The sequence below is a fragment of the Rousettus aegyptiacus genome, unplaced genomic scaffold (genome assembly GCF_014176215.1).
Source record: "Rousettus aegyptiacus isolate mRouAeg1 unplaced genomic scaffold, mRouAeg1.p scaffold_m13_p_2, whole genome shotgun sequence".
NCBI lineage: Eukaryota > Metazoa > Chordata > Mammalia > Chiroptera > Pteropodidae > Rousettus > Rousettus aegyptiacus.
The window spans coordinates 149,720,496-149,727,784 of NW_023416295.1; the positions used below are offsets into that span (position 1 = coordinate 149,720,496).

The 7,289-nt window shown below is 31.3% G+C and overlaps 1 non-coding gene across 1 annotated transcript; it reads left to right on the plus strand.

The window, feature by feature from the left end:
* The first annotated feature begins 6,736 nt into the window (after positions 1-6,736).
* Positions 6,737-6,868, plus strand: LOC118614492. Its single transcript, XR_004956082.1, has one exon. It is a non-coding gene; the product is annotated as a small nucleolar RNA SNORA63 (small nucleolar RNA).
* The last annotated feature ends 421 nt before the right edge of the window (positions 6,869-7,289 follow it).

Consider the following 7,289-nt stretch of genomic DNA (forward strand, 5'->3'; position numbering starts at 1 on the left):
GTCATTGACCAGAGGTACAGATGAATGAGAAAGTATGCAGTCATATTAAGAGAAGGTAAGCAATGGAATGGAGGCAGTCATGCCACATTGAGGTGTATGTCTTAAATGGATTGCAACAGGCAGGAGAAAACCATTCAAATATATTTATTCCATAGGAAAAAAAACCTCACTGTTAGCTCACAAAACTACTGACCAATACCTTCACTCTTAACAACCCCATCTTGCACTCCTGGATCGGGTACTCATATTCTTTATTCTCTATGTACTTATTCTGAGAGGTTGTATAGCATGGGCTGGTATATTTAGAGTTCTGCAACAAATAAAGATTCCCATGAAACTTAGTCAAAATGTAATAGAAAAGAGCTTTAAGAAAGAAAAAGATAAAAGATAAGATAAGGAAAAGGTATGTTTCAAAGTAGTGTACTTCAATACAGGGGGATAGAGTGAGAGAGATAAGAGAAGAAAGAAGCAATGAGACCCAGTAGAGATGGGGAATGAAAGAATGAAGAGGATGAAAGGAGCAGAATACATTTGATGAAAGTAAATTGGGGAGAGGGATAATGTATTTAACACGTTTTAAATTACCTATCCCCTTAGTTTTTTAGATACTTACTAATTTCAGTTACCGCCTAGAAATATGAGAGCTTTATTCTTCAACTAATCTACTAGTGGGTTAATATTCATCAGTACTAGCTTACGAGCAGACAAACATAATCATAATATGTTTTATATTCTCTCAATGAAATAGAAATGCACAATTATAATACAGAATTGTTTGCATCGACTCATTATTTATAAATGCTGACGTCACAGGTTTCTCATAGCCTTTTAGAAATAAAATCTGCATTATTAACGAAAAACTACTTTTAGAAATTCGGGACTTCCTTGAACAGTCAATCAGAATTCTCAAAGACTAAGAGGAATCACTCATAGTCTAATTCCATGTAAACCTAGAATAGAATTTTCTGTTTGATGTCCTGATTAACATTCTATTCCACAAAATGGTAACACAGACAAAACTTTGACACCGCCATAATAGTTAGGTTCTTTTTTAAATGTCATCCGCCTTTGTCTGACCAATAGTTTCTGTATATACTTGTATATATTAGAGAGTCAGCTATATATTTTTTTTCCTGGCACTTTAGACATATCTGCAGAACATTAAAAAACTGGTACATGGATGATGTGTAAATTACTTATCTTGGAAATTAAACTATTTTCTTTTTTAAAGTGTCTAATTTTAATTAGAAGAAGACATTAACTTTATGAATATCAACAACTTATGATAAAGCAGCTCGATGTATGTAAAAATTAGCAAGAGCTCGGTCCATTTTGCCCCAATTACATGTAAACCAGACAAAAAATGAAAATTTTATTTAAGGCTTCAGATAAAAGAGTTTATACAACATAAAAATGCATTTTGTTCATTTTTTTTCCCCAAAAAAAGCTTTTGGTAAATACATATGACATACAGTGGTAGTCTTAAAGCATGACATGCATTTGTTTGTCCCACATTTTGTATAGCAACCACTGAATAAGGAGAGCCCCAAAAGAATTACAATCATATAGGCATTGATATAGCAATGCTTAGAGGAGATGACATAACTCAGCCTGAGATTGCACCCTCAAGAAATCATGTTGAATTTCACAACAGGTAAGCATCTTGATAAATCCCTCTGAGTATGATGAAAGCAGCTTGCAAAAATAGCATAAGAGTACATCCTGGATAACATCTCAGATACATCAATTTTGTTTCAGGGACTTTTACAGTATTATACTTAACTGGAGGTATAGCAAGGTACTTCTTCAACTACATCATGAATCTTACTAAGCCAGTGACAATAACCTTTTCATAATACCAAATTTATCAGTTGCTTAAAGTTGCACTTTTTTAATTCTGAAATTTTATTAACTTTAATTTGGTAAAAGTATTAACATAGGAAAAGTACTCTGGCTCTAACAAACACTATACATCACTAAATTACAGAGGATCCTCAGAGTGACATTATTTTCTAATTTAGATATTCCATATATTCTTCTAAATGCTATTATTAAAGTGTGCTTATGTGGAGCAAAAGAGAAACTAGATTTTTCTACAAACACTACTGATACTCATATTTCACAAACTGCAATCATCTAAACTCTGCATTTACTTATTTTTTTATCAATATCTACTAAATGAACTTCTTCTATGTGCCTAACTATATGTAATTTGTTCACTAATTACATATCCTTAGCACTGAGCACAATCCCTGACATAGTAGGCACATAACAAAACTATTAAATGCATGAATTAAAATTTTGGGTACTGTTAAGTAATAACAGAACAAAAGTTTTAATTTAAAAAAAACCTGAAATTTCATTTTTTAAAATTTTAACAGAAAATCATCCATTAAACCATGACACATTTATAGATAATAAGCACATAAATTTGCTATGGACTGTCCTAGAACCTAAGGTAGACAAAGTGGTATAAAATAGAGCTTAAAAACTAGATCAAGACTCCAGGTGAACTCAGATCAAGAGTTTTCTCTAGTATCTTACAGAAAGCAGGGGAAAGGAGATCAATGTGTCATGATTAGGAAGAATGTCAAAGACTAGAGAAGGAAGCATTGAGGACAGGGACAGAATTTATTTCTGATGAAGAATCTTCTTATAGATTAAGAAATAACTTTGGAGAATCATTAAGAGCTATAAAATACTAACTAAAGGTAATTAGCAAATTAATCTACATCACCCAAGGATTAGGAAATGACAGTTGAAGAATTCACCTCAGATGGCCCTTCCATCTACCTACTTTTCAAACTGGCTTCCTAGCAGAATCAGAATATCATACATATCAAGAGCATTCCCCTCAACTACCAGTATTTCATTTTAAGGAACAGTTCATTGAGTGCATAACATAAATGGTATTCGTTTGTGTTTCCACTGGCAGCATTTACTCTTGGCACTGCATCTGACCACTATTGGTTTAATCCACAGTTAGAAGTAAAAAAAAAAAAAAAAAAAAAAAAATTAAAATAACCAATACAATACATTCCGCAACATGCTGTGAAGCTAATGAAATCAGAAATCAGATTCGGCCATGTAGAGAGGAGAGAGAGATTTAGACCTTCACAATCTTTTCACTATTTTCAAGTTTTATAGGGCTACCAAGATCACTGATGATACCAACAGATTTAAATGAAAAGGGAAAGGCATGATATAATTTAAATATATTATTCTTGCTTTTGCTCTAGGGCCATATACTACACAGTAGGCAAACAATCATAGTGATTGGGGCGTGAATGAATGGATGAATGAATATGTATATAAATGGATCTAAGAAAGACATTTTTGTGAAAAAACAAATCACTATTGGTGCTAAATATATAATTATTTATAATATTATATATTTTTGAGGTATTTAATAATTTAAATTAATATGATTCCTATACCTATGCTATTTTTTAAATCAAGGTGAAAATATTTACTAACCAAAGAATTTTTAAAATATTAAATTAAAACTTCAAGAATTCTTTCCAATTTATAGATTTCATAAACTGGTTTCATCAATCATTAGAACTATGTAATGCAGCAGACCCTTCAAATGAGTGAAGGTGGGAATAACAAAAGCAATGTATAGTTATTTGAACAAGTATTATACTCTCTGAATAAATTTCACTGTGTTAACATGGCCTAAAAATGTAACTTTTAAAATAAATATTACATTCATTTGTACTTACTGTTATTGGTGATACACAAGAAAAATAACTGTGTAAAAATATAGTTATATAAAAAATACACTCAAAATTACTTGTATGGGACTTCTGCTTCTAGCCATGATAGAATAAGGATTTACCTTCCTATCTTCAACAGTAAAAAATAAAACAAAAATTATCAAATGACAATCTTCAAACATTGGAAATAAGCAGCAAGAGATAAAGGTCCCTGAGAGAAGGGAAACAGATGAAGTGAGCCTTCTGATTGTCCCACATTCTTGCCCGAAGGCAATTTCCAGTCTATAGTGCAAGAAAGGGGATTTAAAACAGATCCCAAGGCACTCCCTGACTCGGAGAGACAGATTGAAAATTGGGGAAGCCAAGGTGTCTGTGATTCGAGAACATAATACTGGAGAATATGTAACAGAGAAACAGTGAAAGCTCCAAAAATAGGTAGAAGAGTTCATTTTAATCTCTGGTTTAGTAATTCTTTGTGCATTTATGAGAGGTTATGAAAAAAAGAATACTGGAAGGTATTAAACTGAATGATTACAGAGTTCATAGAAAGGTAGGAATAATTTGTTTTCCTACCAGCTAGAGGAAAAAAATTAATAATACAAGAGCCATCAGAAGAAACTTTAAAAAGGTAGTGCCTAAATAATGAGAGTTAAATTATTCCTAGATTAAATGCTGCTCTGTAGAACTGAGCCAAACATAGTTAACAGAATATAACAAAATTCATCACCAATAGTATAAAATCTACATTGTTCCTATCTATTAAAAAATTCCCAGTGTTCAAAGCAGTAGAACAATAATCACAGCTGGAGAAAATCAGTTAATAAAAACAATGAAAAAATGACAAAGATGATGGAATTATCAGACAAGGTCATTAAAGCAGCTATTTTCCATATCTTTGAAAAGGTGTAGGAAAATGTGACCATCGAGACTAATGTTATGTAAGATGTAAAAAAAGGATACAAATACTATTTCTAGAGATAAAAAAAAAAGTCTGAAAAAATACACTAAATAAAATGAATAACATACTAGCATGCTAGCTAATCCCTGCAGAATAAAAGATAAGTAAACTTCAGACATGGCAAAAAGAAACAAAGAAAGAGAGAGGAGAGAGAGAGAGAGAGAGAGAGAGAGAGAGAGAGAGAGAGAGAGAGAGAGAGAGAGAGAGAGAGAGACAGAGAGAAAGAAAGAAAGAAAGAAAGAAAGAAAGAAAGAAAGAAAGAAAAACAAAACTAAAAGAACTATTCAAAAATGAACCATAGAGAGAAAAAAAAATGAATATAAAGCAAAAGCAAAAGAATATGAGTGAACTTTGTGACTGTATCAAGCAATTTAACATATATGCAATATAAGTCTGAGAACAAAGAGCGTCAGGGAATATATTTTAATAGTGGTCATTTTCTCCCTGCTTTTATACAGAGTACAAAAGCACAAACCTGAAAAGCTCATTAAATCCAAAACAGAAGGATGGAAACAACAAGGCACATCACAGTTAGAATGCTTACAATCAGTCATAAAAAGAAAAATCTAAAAACAGAAAAAAGGCATTACATAGATAAGGATTATAGCAGACTTTTTGTCAGAAACTATGCAAATGAGATTAAAATAGAACATCTTTTAAGAAATATTTTTTAAAAACTATCGATCTAAATTCTATATTCAGGAACATAATAAATTTTCAAAAAAATGAAATAAAGAGGTTTTCAGGAAAGAATCACAGCAATAATTTATTACCAATAGACATGATGAAAAGAAGTGTTATAAAAGATATGAAAATGATGTCACATTAAATTTGCATCTATGCAAAGCTAATTAAAAAAACTTATTTTATTTTATTATTAGTTTCAAATATACAGTACATTGGTTAGACATTTATGTAGTTTATAAACAATCTCCCTGATTGCTCTTTCTCTCCTCTGGCTCTATACTTCACCATTACATTAATGCTAACTACATTCCCTATGCCATGCTCCCCATTCCTATGACCATCTATCAACTATTAATTTGTACTTTCTTAATCCTTCACCTCTTTCTCCTGGCCCCCTTAACCCCCCTCCACTCTGGCCATCACCAAATTGTCCTCTATATTTATGAGTTTGTTTTTGATTAATTAAAAAACTTTGAAATGGTCAATATTGGGAGAATGTACAAAACTTTTCTCATTTTCAATGTGTTTAAAACATAATCTACTACTTAAAGTGGAAAAATAACAATGTAGCATGAGTATGGTAGGTTGAATATTAGATCTCTAAAGATGTTCACTTCCTAATCCCAGAATTTATGAATATGTTACTTTATATTGAAAAGAAACAATCAGATATGAATAAATAAAGGTCTTGAGATGAGATTATCTTGGATCTGAGTAGGCCTAACGTAATTACAGCCCTCCTTGTAAGAAGGGAAGCAGAGGTCAAAAAAATAACAAAGAGATCAGAAGACAGAAATAGAGGTTGGAGGAAGCAGCCACACTTTTAAGATGTAGGAAACAATGAGCCAAACAGTGTAAACAGCCTCTACAATCTGGAAAAGACAAGGAACGAATCCTCCCTAGTGTCTCCAGATGGAACACCACCCTGAAGATAAATTTTAAACTTCTGACCTCCAAAACTATAAGTGAATAAATTTGCTTTAAGCCACTAGATGTGTAGTAATTTGTTATAAAGAAATGTGTAGTAATTTGTTATAAAGTTTCTTACACTATTTATGTATTGACATATTTATTTTAAAGTAGACTCTGTTAGGTTAAAGATGTACACTGATCCCTAGTGCAACCTCTAAAAAAAATAAGCATGAAGAAAGCAAATAAGTGAATATAGTCACAATGGATAAAATTATAAAAAATATTCGATCCTGTCAAAAAAGACAAGTAAAGAGAAAAAACTACAAATAACAGAAGGGAAAATTAAAAAAATAACCATATAACATAGTTAAACCTGATCATTTTGAAAATTGAATTAAAATACTCTAAACTTTCTACTTAAAAATTAGACATTGCCATCATGGATGAAAAAAAAAAAAGGGGGCAGGATTTAGACTACAATATAGCTGTTAAGTACTGTGTTGCCATTCACCTTGCTCAAAATAAAATTGTTTCTTTACTATACCTGTCTGCTATGGTCTTGTAGCAGCCAGGCATGCTTGATTTCATACATGTCAATATAAAAAAAAAAAAAAAAGAGTGAGAGAGACACAACCATATAATATTTAAAAACAACAAGTAAAGTCACTTGAAATATAAAGGTCAGTATATTAAAAGTAAAGAAGATGGGGAAAAACATACTTTGTTAAGACTAATTATAAGACGGCTGGAGTTGTGGTATAAATATCAGGAAGAAAATAGATTTTGGAGGGCAAATAAAAAGAATAAAGACAAAAATCTTGTAATGATAAAAGGTTCATTTATCAAGAGGATGTTACTGTCCTAAAAATAAATGTACCTAGTAACTGAGCTCAAAATACATAAAGCACAAACTTGTAGAACTGAAAGAAAAAAATAAATGAATCCAAAATTAGAGTTGGATATTTTCAATGCTTCTTTCTGAGTAATTCAGAGAGTGATAATTAGACAGAAAC